General features: G+C 39.0%; 1 long non-coding RNA gene across 1 annotated transcript; it reads left to right on the top strand.

The window, feature by feature from the left end:
• Nucleotides 1-4,050: 4,050 nt before the first annotated feature.
• Nucleotides 4,051-4,956, top strand: LOC115899937. Its single transcript, XR_004059562.1, has 3 exons — nt 4,051-4,118; nt 4,729-4,804; nt 4,915-4,956. It is a non-coding gene; the product is annotated as an uncharacterized LOC115899937 (long non-coding RNA).
• The last annotated feature ends 18,887 nt before the right edge of the window (nt 4,957-23,843 follow it).

Below are 23,843 nucleotides of genomic sequence, written 5' to 3'. Positions count from 1 at the left end.
GATCTTTTTAATTTTATATCCCATTTCTCCCTTTTATGCTTCCCATCCTGATAGAATTACTTACGGATCTCTACACATGCTTTCTCTATCTCTCTCTCTCTTTCTTTTTTTTTTTACCTGTCACCTGCACACATATCCCACACGTATCCTGTTTTTTCTCAGCTTAAACTCTTTGGTCCAGCGTAGTTTCTAGTATAAGTGAGTCTGTTTGTGCTGAATAAATACATGGTGAATGAATGGCTAGGTCCCAGCCTGGAACACCTTTCCTGTTCTTTCTGTAGCACATCTAAATCCCAAACATAGTACTTTGTGCCTTGGTCATGGTAATCCATTCACTGTATATTATATTTGCTTAATGTATGCATCTTATCACTATTACTACATGGTGCTCAGGGCTGTACATGGTTTACCCTTACTGCACACCAAACCATTCTTCACCTGCTCAGCAGCTGAGTACAATGTCCTGTACATAGTAGGTCCTCAAAAAATGTGCATGTATGTGCATGTGTATACATTTATATTAACTGATTAGACCTTACTAGAATGTTTTTGAGGATTATAGAGTCTAAATAAGTCACCTGCCACAGCCCTTGGCACACAGTAGGCTCTCATCTGGAAACATGTCATGCTAAGGTATTAATGGCTGATAACTGTGCTGAGCCATTTCTAAAGGGGCATTTAATAAGGAACCTAAGAAATGAGTCTTTAATTTAGGATTCCTGGACCAGGTGGGAGAGTTGGTTGGGGTCAAAGATCCTCTGATCATCCTACATGTGCAATGAAATCCTCAGCACGGGGAGACCTGCCTGGCACTTCAGAAACAATCCATGCCTGTTGGAATTGACACTGCAGAGTGTGGTGCTCTGGTTACTGGCAGAGCCTGGTGTACAGGGGTGGGGGTGACTGGGTCATTCATCATTCAGCACAGGGTTAGGGTGAATATTGGTTGGACGAATACATAAAGGTTTCAGAGATGGGGTGTGAATGAGAACTCTAGCGTAGGGCTCTTTGCAATAGTCACCTCTTTGGATACTGCTTCAGGAAAAGGTGAGGAAGTACTTAGGGTGCCAAAAGGATATGAAGCTTTATTCTCGCTTCATTTAGTGAGCAGACAGCTCTCTAACTGTGCCCTTCTGATAACCATGAAGGTTCCTATCCTCTTTATTTAATGCCAATCCTTGGGAGCTGACACAGGCTGGGGGTTGTGTTTTTATTAGAGCCATTAGCCACCAAGGGAGACTGCTCAGGGTTTCACATGGTTTGCAGCTGAGCAGGAGACCAGCAAAGTCACCAGACTCCACATGATTTAAGTAGAGATAAGACTTCAAGCTTTGCTTGTGTTCCCAGGATTTGGCGTGATGGTACAGCTGGGACCGTGCTATCTCAGCTTCCTCTGTTTAGGTAATTGGTACAGCAGGGAGGGCTTTATTGGAGCAATGGTAAGCTTTTTCCATCAAAGGTTTCCAGTACCCAAAATACATTTCACTGATTTTAAATGAGTCACTGGATACAATCCAGCCAAGGGAGGCACTTGTCTTCAAAACTCTGTTGCTTAAATTCTTATGTAAGACATGAGAAAGGCAGGATTCGAAAACTAAGACACCCAACTCTTACAAAGTACAGATATAAACCTCTATTTTTTGGTCAGTCTTCTCTACGGCTTATCTCCTTTGTATATTTCAGAATGTTGTCAATTTAAACAAAAAGCCTCACATAGGAATTTCTTGTATTACTAAGCCCCTCACCATTGTGTTTCTCTATAATCTGATATATCCCATTCTTACTGCTGCTAATGCTTTCTCTTCGCCCTCTGTACGCAGATGACCCAGTGTTGCTGCAAGTGGAGACGATGTACATGATGTCGTTGATCCTTTCTGTACCTGGGCAGACAGCACTAACTGATCACAGCACACTGTCTCAATGAGTTGGGCCTTGTATATGAAGTTCTACTCAGGAGGGCCCCAGGCAGCCACCAATGATCAGTGAAAATGAATATGTGAGATAAAACCTATTTTGCCAATTTCACAGTTTCTACTGACTCCTAGAAATGAAAAAGAAGATTTAGTCCCTTACAGTGTTCCTTCTCCTATGCTTTCTTCTCTCAAGACTTCATTTTCTACTTTAGAACGTTAAGTAATACAGTAAAGTCCTCTTTTTTGTTCAGTTCAGTTTTAGCAGCATTTCTTGATTTCCCACTTTTTAAGAAGAGAGTATTAGCCTTTGTGTAGTTTCCTTTGTCTCTCCTTTCCCATTGACTTTTCTTCTCCCATGACTTTTCTATTGTCATGCTGTTAACATTTACTTCTCTTCCTTATATAGTGCGTCCTGATTACTCTTGATGAGACAGTCCACTTCCACCAATCTATCCTCTTTACCTGACTTTATTTTTCTTTATAACATTTTTACCACTCGAATACTAGATATTTATTTGTTAATTATCTCTCCCCCAACTAGAATTTAAATGTTATGAAGGGAGGAAATTTGTGTGCTTTATTTAGTGCTATATCCCTAGCATCTAGAATATTGCTGGTATAGTAAGCGAGGCACTTAATAAGCACCTGCTTAAGTAATACATGAATTCTAGGCATGCTCTGAGTCTCAGCTAGCTTTTATGGAAGAACCAGACCTTTGTGCCTGAGGAAGTATCTGACCCTGTGATAGGAAAGGACCATCTCCTCTTCTGGTCCACTAGAGTATTGAGAACTTACATTGAAGGCATTCTCCACCTAGGATCCCATTAAAAAAATGCCCTTAACTAAGTATCTAGTTTTAACCTCATAAAGTGTATTGGCTTCCTCAGAAAGTGGAATCCAGAAAAGGCACATTTTGATAGGAAGGAGGAAGAAGAAGGGAAAGGTTCAGAACGTGAGGTTGCTCAGGGAGGTCAAAGTGTGGAGATGTGCAGTTACACAGCTCAGTATATAAACTGAAAAGAAAGATAGAAATCACATTCATCAACTTAACATCTTTCCTATCAGACCGGCTAATAGCTACTTGTGTAGCTATAGTATGCTGGAGAGATGGGCCTTGGAGGCAGACTGGCCTAGGTTCCCTTTTCTGCCACTTCATGGTTGTGACATTGGATGAGCTACCCAACTTCCCTGAAAATGAATTAGTGTTATTCATAAAGATGAACCTCTGTTGAATAATACCTGCATATGCCTGCTCAGCTACTCAAGTACAAAATGGAAAGAGTCTTTTGATGTTCGGGAAAGACAAGGAAACAAGGGCTGTGCTTGTTCAGTTATAAATAATGAATGGTTTAAATAGTAAAAGCACTTCATTATCTCACATGACAAGAAGCTGGCATGAGGTCACTGCAGGGTTAGTCCAGTAGCTCAACAATGTTAGTGAGCAAAGTCAGAATCTGTTTTGGCTTTTTCCTCAAGATTTAAGATGGCTACAGCAGTTTGAAGGATATCCTTAGATGACAGAAAGAAGAGAGAGTAGAAAAGAGTTTTCTCCTCACATTTCTCTTTAATTTATCAGGAAAATAATTTCTCCCAGGAAGTCTCCAACAACTTTTGTTTATGCTTAGCTGAAAGGGACTATGGGAAATTAGTATATATTATTTCAAGCCACCATCATGGAACTAGGCTCTGCCTATAGGTTGGACAACTATGGAATATTTACTTCACAAATCAACCAGCTAAAGGAATATGTTTTTGGAGTGGATGTTTTCATTCATCTTCAACATGTAGTGTTGACTAGGCAACAGTAGAGCACACTAGAACATCTTAACATAATTCTGAAGAGTAAACTGTTAATAATCAAGGTTGCTGAATAAGAGTTACCATTTCCTACTATGTACTAGACACTTAAACATATTTACATTTTTCCAACATCTCAAAAAGTGCATAGCATTATTCTCCTAATATAGAGATCCAGAAATGCATATGAAGTTGCCCCCAGCCACTTGTCTTAGTTCATTTTGTGTTGCTATAACAGAATACCTGAGACTAGGTAATTTATAAAGAAGAGAGGTTTATTTAGATCATGGTTTTGCAGGTAGGCTGGAAAGTTCAAGGGCATGGCCCCGGCATTTGGCGAGTACTTTTATGCTGTGTCATAACAGAGCAGAGAAGGTCAAAGCGGAAGTGGACATGTGGTGGAAAGAGGTAAAACCCAAGGGCATCCTGGCTTTATAACCACCCACTCTCATGGATACTAATTTATTCCTAATGGAACTAATCCAGTTTCCTCAGAGCCAGAGCTCTCACTGCCATAGAACAGCGCCAAGTCATTCATGAGGGATCTGTCTGAATGGCCCAAACACCTCCCCACTAGGTCCCATCTCCCAACACTAGGGATCAAATTTTCATATAAACTTTGGTAGGACAAACAAACTATATGTAAACCACAGCAGTCCCCTACTTAGTAAGTGGCCCAGGTAGAAATTAAAGCTAGATTTTTCTGACTCCTGTGTTGATACTCTTGTCCCTATATTCTTCCCCAAATGTCTACCTGCCCCAGCCAGAAAAGATGATCTCCCTCTCAGAAGCAGTGAAATGGCCAAATTACTGCCCCAGAGGTTCTTTCCAACACAGTCATGTATGAAGTGAGCTTTCTTTGATGACTTTAATGATCTTTTAGTTATTTTTATTTTTCTCCCATTGGCCTAAAACTATTTTTATGAAAAGTATGCTTAAGTATGATTTAGTGATTCTGAATACTTTCTTTTCTTTCTCCCGTGTTTCATTTTTCTCTCTGCTCCACTCTTGTTTGCAGCTCCTGTGTCTGGATAAAGCCAAGGCAATTCTTTGGATGTCAATCATTTTGAAGGGCGACTTTCTTGCATGACTTGGTAAGATCTGAAAGGAGGATAACCACAATGGAGAGGCTGTGGTGAGGCATCCCCAGGCAGCTGGCAGTCTTGAGCATCCAAATGTAATTGCTCTGTTTTATTCACCACAGCTTGCCTGCTGTGTTCATCAGACTGCCCAGTGGAACAGAAGGTAATCAGGGCTGCGACGATCTCAGAAAGTCAGGCATGCACAACCAAAGTTAGAAATATGTAAAAACAAATTACTCAGATGTAATTTGCTCTCATAGAACCCAATTTCTGGATAAGAACAAGAGGAAACGGTGCAAAACTGGGGCTCTAAGATTCATCTTCGCCAAAGAAAATGCAGGGAGAGCTGTGAACGTTTAACAACTTCAGTACCCAGTCGCCCATAGTAAGTGCTTGCTTAATGCCTAGACAAGACAGGGAGACCCAGAGAGAGGGCAACTCAAGGCATTTCTTTTATTTAAAAAACTCTTTGATCTATTTTGAAATTTAGGATTTTGCTTTTGACTTTGCTAGATAAAGTTGGAGTAGAAATGAATTATTCATATGAAATATTGCCTCAATAACACTGCATCAAATAAACATAATGAAAAGCTGCCCATGTTATATAAGGGAAGCTAAGTCACAACTCTTTTGAATTGCAAAGTTAAGTACTCGGGGCTAGACTCTTCTCCAACATTATTCTATGGAGGAATCCACTTAGGAGGATGTAATGCTCAGATCCTTTTTAATTCTGGTCAGACATGCATTTGTGGTTTATGGGTTTAAACTACAGTTGTAACCATGGTGTTCCTAAGGCTCACTTGCAGTCCTCATTTGTCCATATTCCATGCAAGTCACTGGAGGCTGGAGAGCAGTTTCTGTGACAGTGTATCCGATACCACTCCAGCATTTTAAGTGCAGCATAGAAATATGGTAACAGGTATTCTCATCCTCCCCAAGAATTGTGCACATTATGATGCTTTCAACAACACTAAAGCATACCCATGTCCATGGCTTGGAGGGAAAACTTTAAAGCAAATAGCACCGTCAGTGTGATCACTGTTCCTTTTTAACAGTGTTAAAAATGTTCCTTTTTAAACAATGTTTTCACTAATAGATCAAAAGAGAGATGAATAAGTCTAAACAAACAGTGCATGTCAGGGGAATCGAGCTCTGCTGAAATTCAATAGATAACACTAAATTTTTGCTGATGATTCAACTCTAAAGAATTGGAGTTCAGTAAAGGTGTAGGAAATAGCTGAGTCAGCCCTGGGAAAAATGGTGAGGATGGCAGTTTGTCTTTGGTGTGGCCCTGATCCCAGCCTTCTATCCTTTAGATGCTTGGGGTCCTACAGAAGCAGGCCCATCACATTGAAGTGGGTGTTCAGTGGTTCCTAATCACTGACTTAGGGTTACCGAGGAGCTTTGTAAAATTGGATTTCTGGATCACATTCTAGACCTGAATTGGAGTCTCGAGAGTTGAGAAGCTCCCTGTGCTTCCTAAGGAAGTCTGATGCTCTACTGGCTCTTGGGACCACTGGTGAAGTGAGTGTGTTCAGAGCATAAGCATTGCAGTTGGCCCGCAAGGCAACCTCGGGCAAAGTTGTCGTTATGAACTGAATGTATGTGCCTCCTAAAACTCATATATTGAAGCCTTGACCCCTAAGGTGATAGTGTTGGGGGTAAAGTTTTTGGCAAATAATTAGGTTTAGATTAGATCACAACAGTGGACCCTCATGATGAGATCAGTGTCCTTATAAGAAGAAGAAGAAGAAGAAGACACAGGAGAGCTCTCCAGGGCTTATTTTTAGAACAAGGGAGCACCTCGCACAGAGCCCAGCCAACAAGAGACCTCAATAAATAGTAGACGTTCTCTTTTAAGAAGCAATATCACAAACCTAAAATAGTAAACATAGTGCTTTTTATATGGTCTGTGTTCACTAAATTATATTTACCATTAATATTATTGTATTCTTTTTTTTTTTTTTTTTTTTTTTTTTTTTGAGACGGAGTCTCGCTCTGTCGCCCAAGCTGGAGTGCAGTGGCCGGATCTATTCTTAAATGTATATATAATAATTTGTATTATAAAATTTATGTTGACATTATGTTATAATATTTATATATTTATTTAATATGCCAAAAGTGAAATCAAATCAAGTTAAACTTTTTAAAAGTTTGTTATGCATACAAACGAACAGTTTAAGAACTGGGAGACTTTGAACCACAACTGGTAAGAAGCCTGGCTTACAGTAGTTACAGCACAGCCTGTAAAGCATAAAGGAAGAAGTATTTTGGACTTCTTTGTGATTCATTCTTATACATTAATGTTCTTTTAAAGGCAAATAGAGCAGTTTAAGCTGATTTGTCCATAGGTGATTGGTTTAATTTCACTGAATTATGTCAACAAAGATAAAAAGCTCACATTTTGGGTTTTGCTTCTAATTAAAACTATTGTTTTTGGGAAATCATGATGACTGAAGTTTTGACTACATAACCGTGAGTGGTTGGCCTTGGGATATCAAAACTGTAGCTTCTGTTTTTATTAATTTTTTAAAAACAAATATAACGTGTCATTTGAGTCACTAGTACTGTCTCACTGATTCCTTGGAACAATTTTTAGAAACAGGATCAGCAGGGATTATCGTTCTCATTTTATAAATGAAGAAACTCGGTCTCAAACTGGAGCCGCCCAGGACTCTAGCACCAGTAAGTGGCTCCAGGTTCTATTCCATGCGCCTTCCCCTCCGAGTCATGACAAAGATGACATACTGGGCTCAACTCTCACAATCATCTTGAGACACAGCCACTGCTAGTACCATTTCACAGATCCAGAAACGGAGGCAGAGCAGTTCATGACTGTCACTTGAGCTGCCATAACAAAATACCCTAAGATAGGTGGGTTAAACAACAGACATTTATTTCTCACAGTTCTGGAGGCTGGGAAGGTCAAGATGAAGGTGCTGGTAGATTAGGTGTCTGGCGAGGGCCTTGCTCCTGGATTGTTCACGGCTACCTTCACCCTGTGTGCTCACGTGGCCTTTCCTTGGTGTCTGGATATGAAGAGAGGAAAGCACTTACTATGAGGCAGGTCCAGTTCTAAGGGCTTTATATATATGAGTTACTTTAGTCATCACAACTACTGAAGTGTCCTTACTATAACTGCCATTTTACAGATGAGAAAAAGGAGACCCAGAAAAGTTAAATAACATGCCTCACGTCACACATTAAGTGCTGGAACAATGATTGAAATGTAGACATTCTGGCTCTATAATTAATTCTAAGCTACCATTCTAAACTGTACTTATGATGGGATTTTTTTTTTTTTTTTTTTTTTTTGAGGCAGTCTCACTCTGTTACCCAGGCTGAAGTGCAATGGTGCAATCTTGGCTCACTGCTACTTCTGCCTCCAAAGTTCAAGCAATTCTCCTGCCTCAGCCTCCTGAGTAGCTAGGATTACAGGTGCCCGCCACGACACCCAGCTAATTTTTGTATTTTTAGTAGAGATGGTGTTTCACCATGTTGGCCAGACTGGTCTCGAACTCCTGACTTCAAGTGATTTGCCTGTCTTGACCTCACAAAGTGCTGGGATGATATGAAAATTTTAAAATAACATAATGCCTAATAAATACTTGTAATATAAATGATGTAAACTTCCTTAGAACTTTGTGTCTTCAGGGGACAGCACCCTCAGACCCAGATAACTGCCTGGCCTCACTTCTCACTTTTCTTAGCTGATCCTAGGTAGAATACTGTGCTTAGCTGTGGGTAAGATTTTGAATGGCAGATGGCATTTCCCCTTCTCTCCATTTTTCTCCCTCTTTTTCTCCCTCCTTTTTTCCTCCAAAGTTATTTACTGAGTATTTGCTCTACGTCAGGCATCATGCTAAGCTCTGCATGTTCAGCAGTAAACAAGATGACATGGGTTTTGCCTTTGGAAAACTAATGTTCTAGTGAGGAAGAGAGGCAGCATAATAAGTAATTGACAAATATGTGTGATAAGCATGAGGCCTGGGGAAATGCAGGGTGTGCCTTGGAATGCAGGGCTGGGCCTCCTAAGGGTCAGGAAGATGACCTTGAGGAAGTGCCATCTAAGCCAAGACTGGAAGCGTGTGCTAGCAGGTGATGGACTTGTGGGTGAAGCCTTAGGAGACAATGTTTCAGGCACAGGGAATAGCATGGGCAAAGGCCTAGAGGCAAGATAGAGAGTGGCTTATTGTAGACACTGAGAGACATGTTCTATGCCTAAAGGTTAATATTTCCAGGGGAGACTGGAGAGAGGTGAGAAGGAAGAAGTTAAGGAGAGATGAGATTATGAAGAGTTTATGGTAGAGGTGATAAAGGATTTGAACTTCATGCTCAGAGCAACAGGGAGCTATTGAGGGTTTTCAGCAGGGGTGTGTCATGGTGAGAATCACATTTTGGAAAGACTACTCTGGTGACAGTCTACAATAATAATTGGAGGGCAGCAAGGATGGAGGCAGAGAGAGGCATAAGGAAGTTTCTGCAGTCAGCAGATGGCAGATGACCATGGCCTGGACCAGGGCAAGCCTAAGGGATGAAGAAATATTTAGGAGGGATGTTCAACAAGATTCAGTGATGACTGGATGTGAAGGGTGACTGGTATCCCTCAGGAAACACTCTTTAAGGGGAGCATTAAGAAAATTGAGCATATTTAGTTTGAAGGGGTAGAGGGAAGGGAAAGCATGAGAGAGATTTTCAAATATTTAGTGCAGCATAGCTGTTAAAATGTTTTGATTAGTTTTATTGTCTCCATTTGAAAGAGTGACCAGCTAGGAGTACATGAATTAAAACATTATGTTGACAAAATATAGTAAGTAAAGGCATTCTATGAAATACATGCCTTGCATTAAGGAGTTTGAAGAGGCCTGAGAGTGTTTATCAGCCCAGTTATTCTCCACCACAACCTCGAGGTGAGAGTTAGGAGAGCAGCTGAGCTCCACCTATTCAATGTTTCTGTTGGGCACAGAGAGCTGCAGAGTATATGCTTCTAGACTGAACAGAAGTGACTGCATGGCTTCAGACAGTAGGATTAAAATTATTATACGAGGAGGCAGACATCAGCAAGGCCCAAAGAACTTCTGACAGTTGTCTGGCAACTGTTTTAATAAGGTGAGCTCCTTACTTGTGGATATGTTCAAGTGGATCTAGCCATATATCTGTCATGTAAGGGTTTCCTGTTGAGGGCCAAGTCACAGGATCGCTAGGATCCCTTGGGATTGTCCGTAAATAAAGGATTCTAAGGAATTCCATTCCTTACTCCCCAGGCCAAGCATCCGTTTCTCACTTGTGGCTATACTATCTCAAGCCAGAATGAAGTGCATAAGATTATTATTATAGGAGCTTTGAGAGTGTTTCGAAGAGTATCATTGCTTCTGTCATTCTGGAATTTGCCATCTTATCACTGCATTACACTGCAGTCTCTAGATATTGTTTTTACTTTTCTAAACAAAAGTGGAATGAGAATTCACATTTTATCAAGTGAAAGCTACCTCAATATATATTTTTTTTCCGGAGAAATTTGTTTTATAATTCAATGCATGATTGCAATTTGGGGAAAAAATAAGGAAAATTCAGAGGAAAATATTATATTAACCCTGCCTCTAGCTAGACTACTTAACAATAAAGAGGCAGAGAATTAATCTGATGTGTGACTCAAAGTAAGCGTGAGTTATATATGTTGTTTACAATTCTTTTTGAGAGCACTTACATGCTCTTTATAATAAGAACAAATGGCTACTAAGGACCCTCCTAATACTGTCAACTTCATTTTACTTATGTCCAAGCTTTTACTTAAGTTTGCTAAGTAAATAGAAGCCAGTTGGCCCATGTGCACCTCCCTTCCTCAGGGTTATGCTTTTAAAAGCATTCTCAACAGGAAATAAGTTTCATTAGTGCTTGGAAAATAAATTGGTGAGGTGACAGATTCTGTGATTTGACGGAAGCTCAATTATAATTGTATAACATAATATAGCAAGTGCAGATGAAATCCTATTAAGGTCTGGAAATCTAATATCTCATCTCTATGACTTTTAATTGATCTTTACACTTATTATCATTGCAGTCAAATATTTGAGCTGATTCCAGTACACATAAACAAATGTAAGCACATTAACTCTGTTAATAATTTTAACAAGTAATCTGTATTTCCCCTTAGATGGTCTCCAGTTTTGCCTTGGTATAATTAAAGATATCATCAGTGATAAGCCTCATGTGTTATTTAAAGTATGCGTGCATTGAAGTCTTGCTTTTATCATTAACTACATCATGATGTAAGCTGCGCATCCATCATTTAAAAAAAATTAGACCTCTTTCTCTGAAGCAAACTTGGATGGGGAAGGAGGCCCTGTGGGGAAGTGTAGAAAGGCTGAGTTCTAGTCTTGACTGTACCACTGAAGTAAGCCAAGTAAGGTCTTTCTAATCTTATTTCAACACTTCCAGTAGTGCTGATATTCTGATTTCTGTGAGGAAGATACTAGCCCCCTCCTTTGCTAATAACTGTCAGTTGGATAGAAAAACTGTTGCCTTCATGTTCATTTTTGCTCAAGTTTCATACAATGGGATAGTGTAAGCCCAGATATATGTGGGGAGCAAGTGGTAAGGGAGTGCGTTTCTCTAGCTCATTGTTATATTTGCAACATCAGACCCAGTTGCCTGGCATGTGCTTAAATTATATTTGTTGAATGAGTGAGTGAATGAATAAATGAATTCAAGTCGTGCCTTCCTGTGGACATGGATTGAAGGTATTGGCGGGGCTCCCCCTTCAATATCCCTTGTGGTATTACACTTAGGCTAGATGAAAACAATGTTAAGTTACCCCTGGAAGTACACCTTCAATGGCATGACACCAAATGCCTTCTTTCATCCTTAATGAAATGGAAGCAAATCAGAGCAAACCACTGCCTCCCAGACTGTCCCTTGTACCTGCTTATTAAGGAGAGCACAATGTGTAGATGCTCCTGTTAGTCAAAAGCAGGCAGAGACTTAATTTGTTAGTTTCTAGCTCATTTAAAGGGGGAACTATTTGTGTGTCAGACAAATATGACATTTGAGAATGTTCTTTGGGTACTCAGAGAACATTAAAATCTCAACCATGCTGTAAACAAAAACAACTTTTAATACAAGCTATGACTAATCCAGTGCTTTTGTTCATTAGGTAGAACAAACATTCTGATTTACAATCAAATATCTAAAATTACCATGAAAGCCTGAGAAAAATCCTCCCTGGCATGAGATCTTATCTTGGCATATGGAATAGACAAGATTTATTCCTTGATAGACCATCTCCATGCACAAATGATCTCAGTAAAGTCTTTTCAGAGTGACTCTTAGCAAATGGGTGGCTTATGCTGGGGTTTATTTGTTTAAGTTCATCACTTTCTGAAATCATCTTTGCATATATTAGCATGTCAGTTCAGTTTTATTTCACCAATTATTTGTTTCTTTTAATGGGGGATACTCTGCTCCTCATTTCCTCTGATTGCTTTAGAAACGAAGAGCCCTTTTCTTCTTTATATCCTTTGAAAATGAATAGAATTTCCTGTACGTTAAAAAAATGTAGCAGAGTGCTAATAGCATGCCTTCATTAAGGGCAAAAGGCCCGTGGAAAAATTATTAGTGCTTTTCCTCCTGCATTAAAGACTTCTAGAAAAAGATGGAGAGAAGTTGTTTGAGAGTATTAGAGATTCCTAAAGTGAATGACATCAACTTCAAGGTGACACCCACTTCTCTCTCAGTTTAGTGACCTTTTGCTTGGTTTTTCTTGTTTGCACAAGCAAAGGCTTCTGACATATTCCCCAAGACCCTTAATTCCTCTCTATCTGGCACATTACCAGCAACATTAAAAAGAGAGAAAGAGAGAAGCTCTCATTTTATCTTTGAGCTGCTTAAATATTTATGTTCTAATTTGCTATTTACTTCATGTGAAGTTTTATCAAAATATAGATAGAAAAGTTTAAAGATTGCTCCTGGGAGAGCACTTAATCCATGTAAAAATAAATTTCTAATGGCCAGATTTTCTGGGCTTAAAACATGAAGCTATGAAGGAAAGCAAAACCAAACAGGCCCAGCTTATAGGCTGGCATTTATAGGCAAGGATAAAGGAAACTTGGTAATGAAAATGCTAATCAAATATCATTGTGAATGCTCATTTTTAAAAATGTTTGATGGAAGCCTTTACTAGATCTCTACTTTAATTATGTTTCATTTGCAAAAAATGCAACGTAATTAAAAAATACCCTAGGGTAAACTTTTGAGGATGGGCCTTTGTTGTACTTTACCTCCTGTTTCTATCTCTTGTATACTTATGTTTTTATAGCCATCGGATGTGTTAATTCTTTCAGAAACATCTACGTGTTAAACGCAGGGAGTGAGCAATATGAATAGCAAAGGACTGCATGTCTAATGGTGAAATTTCAAAGCACGAGAAGAAGGATTTATTTATGAAAGAGTCTCGCTCTGTCGCCCAGGCTGGAGTACAGTGGTGCAATCTTGGCTCACTGCAACCTCTGCCTCCTGGGTTTAAGTGATTCTCCTGCCTCAGCCTCCTGAGTGGCTGGTATTACAGGCATGGGCCACCATGCCCAGCTAAATTTTGTATTTCTGATAGAGACAGAGTTTCATTATGTTGTCCAGGCTGGTCTTGAACTCCCGACCTTAAGTGATACACTGGCCTTGGCCTCCCAAGGTGCTGTGATTACAGGTGTGAGCCACCACGCCCAGTCAGGAAAGATAAATTGAACCAGATCATATACATACATTTTCTTTCAAATCTAGCCATATGGGCACCACTTCTTTGATCTGTGCTTGAAGATAGATATACTATCTTTCTCTGTTATGTACGTCCTGTCACTACTGCCTTTATGACCTAACTAACATCCTCCTAACTGGAGACCTTGCTGACATTATGTTTGCAACCAGAGTTCTTACAGCAATGAGTTACCTTTTGGAAAGAGAAAGAACCTTCCCTCATGGAGGAGATTGTAGTTGCTTCAAAATTGTAACCCACTAGGATTTATTTTATGGGTAAAAAGTAGTCTATATTTTAATTATTTTATACCGACTAGATACTGCCTTGTGTATTTCGATTGCTGGGGTTTTTTTTCTTACTTGCTTAAATCAGAGTATCCCATATTTCAAGCCTCAGATCAGGCCCAGTTCACAATTTTCATGGGTAAGCAAAACAAACATAAACTTGAAAGAAAGTAAGAAAAGAAAGAAAGAAGAAAGAAAGGAAGAAGGGGAGGAAGGAAATAAGGAAGGTAGGAAGAAAGGGAGGAAGGGAGGGAGGGAGGAGGGAAAGGAGCTGTGTGTGCCCCTAGATTCTTATCTTGCCTCCTGGAAGTGGATGTAGCCTCTCAGGGAAGAGACAAGGCTCTTGCTAAAGAGATAGAAGCAGAAAACAACCTTTCATGGCTTCTTCGTGGAATGCATGTCCACTCCCTTCGTATCCACCAGGCCCTGGCTCAGAGCTAGATCTGCTTCAGTCAGAAAGACAGGCATAGCTCCTGTGCTTAAAGATGTCTCACCTTTTGACACACCCCTTCTACAAGTTATGCCCTCCTGAACTAAGCACAAATGGGAGGATTTTTTTCCACAAAGAATAGGAGATGGCTTCCAGATTGTGGGCTGTAGGTGAGCAGAGTCCTCCCAGCTTCATTGTGAGTGATTTAATGGTGTGGTAGTGATGATTGTTTGCCTGTTGAGAGTGGAGACCACTGGGTATTGGTAAGTCCTGAGAAGAGACTTTTTAAGTCTCTTGTACCACCTGTATGCAACCTCATCTAATATCCAAGTTCTGGAGTAATTTCTTACTACCCTACCAGAGTCATGTCTGATAGTCATCTCAGGCATGACACATGTGAAATGTATTAGGGTTCTCCAAAGAAACAGAACCAACAGGAGATACACATGCACATGCACACACACACACATATGCACACAGGCATGCACACACACAAACGAGAATTTGTTCATGCAATTATTAAGCCTGAGAAGTCCTATGATTTGTCACCTGCCATCTGCAAGCTGGAGAATTAGGAAAGCTGGCAGTGTAGTTCAAAGGCCTGAGAGGTGAAGGGCAATGGTATAGATTTTAGTCTGAGTCTAAAGTCTTGAGAACCAGAAATATGGAGAGCAGAAGATCCATGTCCCAGCTCAACATTTAGTCAGAGAGAGGGAGAGAGAGAGAGGGAGGGGGAGAGAGAGAGAGAGAGAGAGAGAGAGAGAGAGAGAGAGAGAGAGAGAGAGAGAGAGAACCCAACCTTCCTCCACTTTTTGTTCTGTTCAAGTCATCAGTGAATTGGATGATGCCCATCCATACTGGGGAGGGCCATCTGCTTTACTCAGTCTACCAATTCTAATGCCAGTCTCTTATGGAAATACTCTTACAGAAATATCCAGAAATAATGTTTTATCAGATATCTGGGCATCTCATGGCCCAGTCAAGGTGATACGTAAGTTAACCATCACAGTTACTTTGAAACTGTGCATGGCTACTGATTGTGGCTTTGGAGAGACTGAGTATGGCAGTTCTGGCCCAGGCCACATGCAGCTTTCAAAACTTCCATCTAAGGGGAAGATAGGGCCACCATGTTGCATGTCTCCAGGAAGTACCAAAGTGAAGGGTACCTCCTGGTGACTAGCAATGCTCAGTTTGCACAGCCATATGTAGTGACAGATGCTGCCAGCAGAATTGTGCCGAAGGAAGATCACAACAGAAATAGATGATGCTGAATTGACACATTAAGAAAGAACAGCCAGGTGTGGTGGCTCGCACCTGTAATCCCAACATTTTGAGAAATTGATGTGGGAGGATCATTTGCCAGGAGTTCAAGACCAGCCTGGGCAACACAGTGAAACCTCATGTCTACAAAGAATTAAAAAAAAAAAAAAGTCGGGCATGGTGGTACACGCCTATATTCCCAGCTGCTTGAGAGGATGAGGTAGGAGGATTGCTTGAGTCCGGGAGGTTGAGGCTGCAGTGAGCCAAGATCACACCATTGCACTCCAGCCTGGGTGACAGAGCAAGATCCCTTTTCAAAAAAAAAAAAAAAGAAAGAAAAAGAAAAGGAAGAATGTTGGAAATACGTTACTTAGCAATATGGAGGCAACTACCTAAAAACAGAGCTAAGAGCTAAGAGTCTGAAAAGGTTGCTTCTAGAAAGTGGGACTGGAATTGGGAGGTGGGTTGAGGGAGAGGCCATGTTCATTTATCATTTTAAGCCTTGTGTTGTTACTTGATTTTTATAATTCAAATGTATGTGCATACATAAACAATTCTCTCTATGTATGTAGGCATGCATGTATGTCTATGGATGTACATGCATGGATGTGTGCATGTATATATGAACATGCTGATATGGTTTGGCTGTGTCCCCACCCAAATCTCATCTTGAATTGTAATTCCCACAATTCCTATGTGTCATGGGAGGAACCTGGTGGGAGGTGATTGGATTATGAGGGTTGATCTTTCCTGTGCTGTTCTCATGATAGTGAATAAGTCTCACAAGATCCGATGGTTTTAAAAATGGGAGTTTCCCTGCACAAGCTCTCTCTTTGCCTGTCAGCATCCATGTAAGATGGGACTTGCTCCTCCTTGCCTTCTGCCATGAGGGAGGTCTCATGGTTGTGAGGCCTCCCCAGCCACGTGGAACTGTAAGCCCATTAAACCTCTTTTTTTCCTCAGTCTCAGGTATGCCTTTATGAGCAGCATGAACACAGACTAATACACATGTGCACGTGAGCACACACACACACAAACACACACACACACACACACACATATAGATGCTTCTTAAAGAATGAGGGGAAAATAACCCTGGGAACTGTGGATCTGCACTGGAACAGGGAGACCAGTTAACAGCTGGTGACCCTTGCAATGATTTGGGGCTAGAGAAGACTCAGGCCTGAACCTAGCAAGTGTCACTGGGAATAGAATCTGGTGATCTGAGAGATGCTAAAGAGGTAGAAGAAGCAAGCCTAGGTGCTCCCAAACACAGTCTGAGTGATGCCCTAAGCCCTCACATACCTTCTCTGCCTGACCCTCTTTCCATCCCTCTCCCCTTCAGTGAGAAGAGGTGAGTTTGAACAGGGGAAAAGAGAACGAAGGTGGGCAGTGGGAAAGGAACCAAGACCCACAGTTCATGCTGCTGGGACAGGGTACTTATTTCTCCCCTTTCTGTGGGTGCAAAATATCTTCCACATTCTGGAGCAGAAATGTATGATTCACAACTGTTTTTATCATATCCATTTTGTACCCTTTCCCCAAGTATACAGATGTGAACAATGATTTGGGTGTGTATGTTGGCTTTCTTTAACATTTCTTCACTTTTATGTCCTCTATTTTCCTATTTATTAAAAAATTATTTTATACTCTTATAGAAGTGGAGTCTTGCTTTGTAGACCAGAGTGGTCTTGAACTCCTGGCCTTAAGTAGTCCTCCCACCTTGGCCTTCTAAAGTGCTGGGATTACAGGCATGAGCCACTGTGCCTGTCTTAATGTAATGTATATTTGTTGTATATGTGTGGATGTTTGTGTGTTTGGGAAGGAGAGGTGGGTGGGGAGAGGATGAGCTGTTTAGGGGACCTGAGCTTGATAACAAAACATTTTATTCCATTGAATAAAGGATATCTATATTATCTATCTATCTATCTATCTATCTATCTATCTATCTATCTATCTATATTCTATTTATCTATCCATCTATGTTTTCTGCTGAGATACTGTCTGTATTACTGGCTCACCATTATAGTTTCTTTGAGGGAACTCTATGTTGAAGTCCCAAAATCTGACCCATACCAGTTTCCAGTGGAGCAAGAATCAGTTCTGATGACCTTGTTCTGTCAAATATTAATTGAGAGCTTCTGAGCCAGATATTGTGATAGCTCTCTAAATACTCATTCCAACCTTTCCCCCCTTACTCCTTTCATAGAAGTTGCAAACATCACATTTTCAGACTGCCTAGATGCTATGGGTGTCCATGAAATATCATTTAGACCAAGGAAACATTTATAGGAAGCCTTCCTTGAGACTTCTGAGAAGGCCTCTGCTTTTGTGATACAATGGACAACTCCATGCCTTTATTCTACAGTCTTTGTTACCTTTTTCTGCCTAGAATAAAGATATGATGGCTGGAGCTTTAGCAGTCAAGACATGATCATGCAGTAAAGCCAAGAGAATTAGACACCATGGCTCTAATATCCATCACCCAAAAAATCAACATTGGCAACTACCTCTCAGAACTTGTGTTTAAATTCTGTCACTTGGGTTATCTAAGACTTGCAACAGAGTGGAACCCCTGAGTAGTATAGGCAGACACTGGGAAAATAGTGGAAACAGTACATGATTGAGTGTCGGACTCATGGTTTTGTAGGCAGAGCAACTCTATAGGAGTTGAAGACTTTAAGCTGTGTTCTCCACAGTGATACCTTAAGAGTTCAGCACTCGTTTCCTGCCTGAGGAACCTGGAGCATAGAGATTTTATGAAACATGCCTCTGGCTATTAATGCAGAATCAGTGGTAACTCTAGTGTTAATCCTGCAGGTTGGAGATAAATTATGCTCTTTTTCCACCAGACCGAATATTTACTAAAACAGCATTAATACCTATTTATATTTTCTATCAATATTTCATAAATTTGAAGAGAAACAGCTTGAAATAATTCAGATTATTTTTTGCTCTGTGTGTGCTTTCAGAGGCATCAATTATTGTGGGTATACCTTCAGCATAGCCTAAAGCTGCAATAAATTCTCTAATTCTAACTTGGAAGATTTTAGAAATGCTAATAGGGAGATGCCTATGAATTATTACTCTTGATTTAACACAGCATGTTTCCCTTAAAAATAAACAAAATCTTTATTCAGTTTAAGAATGGGTGATAACCTTTTGGCTTGGGTTGGGGAAGGTGTGAGTGGGAGTTATGGGGGTGGGTGGGTGGACTTATTATTTTAAATTTGAATTCTCACTGAATGAACCATATCAATAGTTGAAAAAAGACCTTCAGTACAATATCCTTATATTTTTCTAAATATTTTACATTTTCGAACTCATCTGATTCTTACAAAAATATTATTTGGCAAGAAGTTTGATTATAACTATTCCCACTTGACAGATGGGAAACCAAGTCATAAGGTGTTTTTTTTTTTTCAATAGACTTGGGTGTGGCTTCCAGGTGTTTTGGGAAGATACAACACAATTGAAAATTGGTGCAAAAATGGAAATCCATTGGGTGTGTTTCCTACTTTGCTGTCCTTTAAGGTTGGCAATAAAAAAAATAACTTGACCTACTGCCCTTTATTCCAGTCTTAATAACAAAAATATCTAAAGAATGGAAATGCAGTTAGCCCTCTATCTGTGGGCTCTGCATCCAAGGATTCAACCAACTATGGATCAAAAATATTAAAAATAACAATACAACAATAAAAATAATACAAAGAAAAATAATATAGTAAAACAACTATTTACATACCACTTACATTGTATTAGGTATTATAAGTAATTTAGAGAAGATTTAAAGTTTGTGGGAGGATGTGCATAGATTGTATGCAAATACTATGCCATTTTATATAAAAGACTTAAGCATCCACAATTTCAGTGTTCACGGGGGTTCTGGAACCAATTTCCCATGAATACGAGGGATGGCTGTGTTTGGGATTCTATTTATATTTCATCCACATTGAACTAGGAGAGGTAAGGAAGGGAATGAAGAAAGGAGGGAGAAATATGAGTTGTAGCAAGTACTGAGCAGCTGTTTTGGGCTGGGAGGGAGTGGGAACTACAATCAATATACATCATCTCAGAGATTCTGTGAAAGAACTTTGGGAGAGGTGCATTATCTACACCTTACGGGTGGAGAGAGAGGTTCAGAGAAGTTAAGTTACTTGCCCGAGGTCATATAGCTAGTGTATCATGGAAGAGTGATCACATCGGGGAATATGTTTTCAGGGGCTGTGATCTTGCCAATATACTATGGCTGAAAGAAGAGTTTGGTTTAAGTGATAATGTAAAAGAGCTGGGAAACAGATTTGTGTGAAAAATCAAAGTTCTGCCTTCCCAGTAGCTACCAAAAAGACAGATTAGAACCATAGTGTTTTACCTTGAACAACTACATTTGAATCCTTTGCATTTCTTGGCATTTATGTATTTACAGTTACATTTCTGTTTTTTTTTAACTCACTTTCATGTTATCTTGTGATTATTCATGTAGTCTTGCAAGAAACTCTGAATTATTTTTAGAAGGTGGGAGTATAAAGAAATAGTTTATATTTTACTAATATGAAAATAGATTATTTGATAATATAATGAGTTCACTTGTGGAGGAGGTGTGGAATTACTGTATACAGCTTATTAAAACAATTGCTATCACTAGTTGCACAACTGTAGAGAAAACTCTAATTAGTTATAAATGAGTCTCTGCTGTTAATATCCAGGTGAAGAAATCAGGAAACCCTCAGCGACATCTGTCTCTACTCCAACATAGTCCAGATCCAATTTTTCAAGAATTTTTCTTGTTTGCTGATCTTTTGTGTCTCATATTTCTCTACTTTAAGGTTTAATTTTGTGTGTCATGACTTTTATATCTGTAACTAGATTATTAAAGAGCCTTACCTTGGAAGGGGTATAAATATAAAATGTTTTAAAAATTTGCCTGAGCATGATGGCTCATGCCTGTAATCCCAGCACTTTGGGAAGCTGAGATGGGTGGATCATCTGAGGTCAGGAGTTCAAGACCAGCCTGGCCAACATGGTGAAAACTCTTCTCTACTAAAAAATACAAAAATTAGCCAGGTGTGGTGATGCACACCTGTTATCCCAGCTACTTGGGAAGCTGAGGCAGAAGAATCACTTGAACCCAGGAGGCAGAGGTTGTAGTGAGCTGAGATCGCAGCACTGCACTCCAGCCTGGAAGACAGAGCAAGATTCTGTCTCAAAAAAAAAAAAAAAAAGAAAGAAAAAGAAAAATGTTTTAAAAATTTTGTCCCAATTACAACCCCAAACGGGCTATAGTGAAACTTATTTTTTAGTTCCTTAAAAATTAGTATATATTGAACTATTCTAATTACTTTTTCTGTATTTATATTGTTAATAATCACAACTTTATGACAGAAATATTCTTATTAACCTCATTTGACAGAGGAAGACACTGGAGCACAACAGGTTTCTTAGCCTGTGAGGGTAAAAAGCTGGAGTGCACCCAGGGGATGCTATGTAACAATTTCTTTTATTGCTATATCCATGTCTCCTGATATTCTATCACCTTCAAGGCATTTTCAGTTGTTAAAAGCATAGTTTGGTTTAAAACTCCAATCTCAAACTTGATTTAAAAATGCTTTTAACAGATTTATAGAGACATAATTCACATAGTATACAATTCATCTATTGAAAATATGCACTTCAATGGTTTTTAGTGTATTCATAGAATTGTGTCACAATCATCACAATCTTATTTTAGAATGTTTCATCACTCTAAAAAGGAACCTGTACCCATTAACCATCATTCCTTAGTCTCCCAAGCACTAAACAACCAATAATCTATTTTCTGTCTCTATTGATTTGATTATTCTGTACATTTTGTATACATGGAATAATAGAATATGTGTTTTTTTGGTGACTTTTTTCACTAAACATATTTTCGGAGTTCATCCAGGTCATAGCATGCATCAGTACTTCATTTCTTCTCATTGGCAAATAAAATCCATGTATGAATACACTACATTGTATCTTTTCATTTTTCAGTTGATGGACATTTGAGTTGTTTGCTATGAATACTGATGGACAAGTGTTTGTGTGGATGTATGTTTTAATTTCTCTTGGATATATACCTAAAAGAATTGTGGTGTCAAATGGTATTATACTCCAAAGTGGCTGCACCATTTTATATTATCATCAGCAGTGTACGCAGCTTCTGACTTCTCCACATCCTTACTAACTCTTGTGGTGTTCTTTGTCTTCTTAGTGGGTGTGAAGTGGTATGTCATTGCGGTTTTGATTTGCATTTCCCTGATGTTTAATGGAGTCAAACATCTTTTCATGTGCTTATTAGCCATCTATGTGTCTCCTTTAGAATCTTTGTCCATTTAAAAATATGTTTTTATTATTGAGTTGTAAGTGTTCTTTATATATGCTGAATACAAGTCCCTTATCAGGTATATATATATATAGTTTGCAAATTTTATCTTCTGTCTGTTGTCTTTTCATTTTCTTGATGATTTTTTTTTTCTTTTTGAGACAGGGTCTCATTTTGCCACCTAGGCCGGAGTGCAGTGTGCAGTGGCATGATCATAGCCCACTGCAGCCTCGAACTTCTGAGCTCAAGGGATCCTCTCATCTCAGCTTCCCAAGTAGCTGAACTACTGGCATGTGCCACCATGCTCAGCTAATTTTTAAAATATTTTTTGTAAACATGAAGTTTTGTTATGTTTTCCAGGCTGGCTTTGAACTCCTGGCCTCGAGTGATCCTTCTGCTTTGATCTCCCAACACTCTGGAATTACAGGTGTGAGCCACCATGCTTGACCTTTCCTGAAGCACAAAAATTTTTATTTAGATGAAGTCCACTTTACTTTTTTTATTTTTTTATTTGTGTTTTTGGTGTTTTATTTAAGAAGCTTTTGTCTAACTCAAGGTCATGAAAATTTCCTCCTATTTTTTTTTCTAAGAGTTCTACAGTTTCACCTCTTATGTTTAGGTTTGTCATCAATAGTAATTTTTGTGTGTAGTATAAGCATGGTATGACCTTATTGTTTTGCATGTGGGTATCCAGTTGTATTAGCACCATTTATTGAGAAGACTGTTCTTTTCCCATTTATTTGTCTTGGCTTCCTTGTCAGAATCAGTAGATTACAAATTAGGGGTTTATTTCCATACTGTCGGTTCTATTCCATTGACCTCTATGTTTTTGTAAGAGTACTACATTTCCTGATCGATACAGCTTCGTAGTAGGTTTTAAAATTAGTAAGTGTGAGTCTGTCAACTTTGTTCTTTTTCAAGATTGTTCTGGTTGTTCTGTGTCCCTTGTATTTTCATATGAATTTTAAGCTAAGCTTGTTCATTTCTGTAAGGAAGCCAGCTCAGATTTGTATAGAGATTGCACTCAATGTATAGATTAGCTTTGGGAGTGTGGCTGTCTTAATTCTTCCAATCCATGAACATAGGATGTCTTTCCATTTATTTAGGTCTTCTTTTACTTCTTTCATGAACATAGGATATCTTTACATTTATTTAAGTTCTTCTTTTTATGTTTTGTAGTTTCCAGAGTGTAACTTTTGTGCTTCTTTTGTTAAATTTATTCTCAAGTGATTTAAACATTATTTTCAATGCTATTTTAAATGGAATTATTTTCTCAATTTTATTTTCAGGTTGTTCATTACTTGCTTATTAAAATATAATTCTTTTCTTTGTATGTTTATCTTGTGTCCCGAAACCTTACGGAACTCAGACATTAGTTGGAATCATTTTCCGGTGGATTTACTAAAATTTTCTAAATAAAAAATCATGTCATTTGCAGATACAGATATTTCTACTCCTTCCTTGCCAATCTTGATGCTTTTTATTTACTTCACTTGCCCAATTGCCCCGATTAAAATTTCAAGTAAAATGTTTAGTAAAAGTGGTGAGTGTAGACATCTGTGTCTTGTTTCTGTTCTTAGGAGGAAGACATTTGGTCTTTCCCATTAAATATGATGTTAGCTGTGAGTGTTTTTCTTAAGTGTTTTTTTTTTTTAATCATGAAAAGATGTTGAATTTTGCCAATTTTTTTTTTCTGTGTTTATTAGGATGATTATGTGGCTTTCCTCCTTCATTTTTGTTAATAGGTTACATTATATTAAATAATTTGCTAATATTAAAGTATCCTTGAATTCCCAAGACAAGTCTCACTTGATTATGATGAATAATCCTTTTTAATGTCTAGATGTGGTTTGCTAGTATTTTGTTGAGATTTTTTCATCTGTGTTTATAAGAGCTATTTGTCTGCAGTTTTCTTTTCTGGTGATGTTTGTGTCTGGTTTTAGTATCAGGATATTGTTGACCCCATAGAATAGGGTTAGAAAATGCTT

This window comes from Rhinopithecus roxellana, chromosome 10 (assembly GCF_007565055.1).
Source record: "Rhinopithecus roxellana isolate Shanxi Qingling chromosome 10, ASM756505v1, whole genome shotgun sequence".
NCBI classification, from domain to species: domain Eukaryota; kingdom Metazoa; phylum Chordata; class Mammalia; order Primates; family Cercopithecidae; genus Rhinopithecus; species Rhinopithecus roxellana.
The sequence above is the reverse complement of the archived record's forward strand: the minus strand, read 5'-3'. Positions and strand labels throughout refer to the sequence as shown.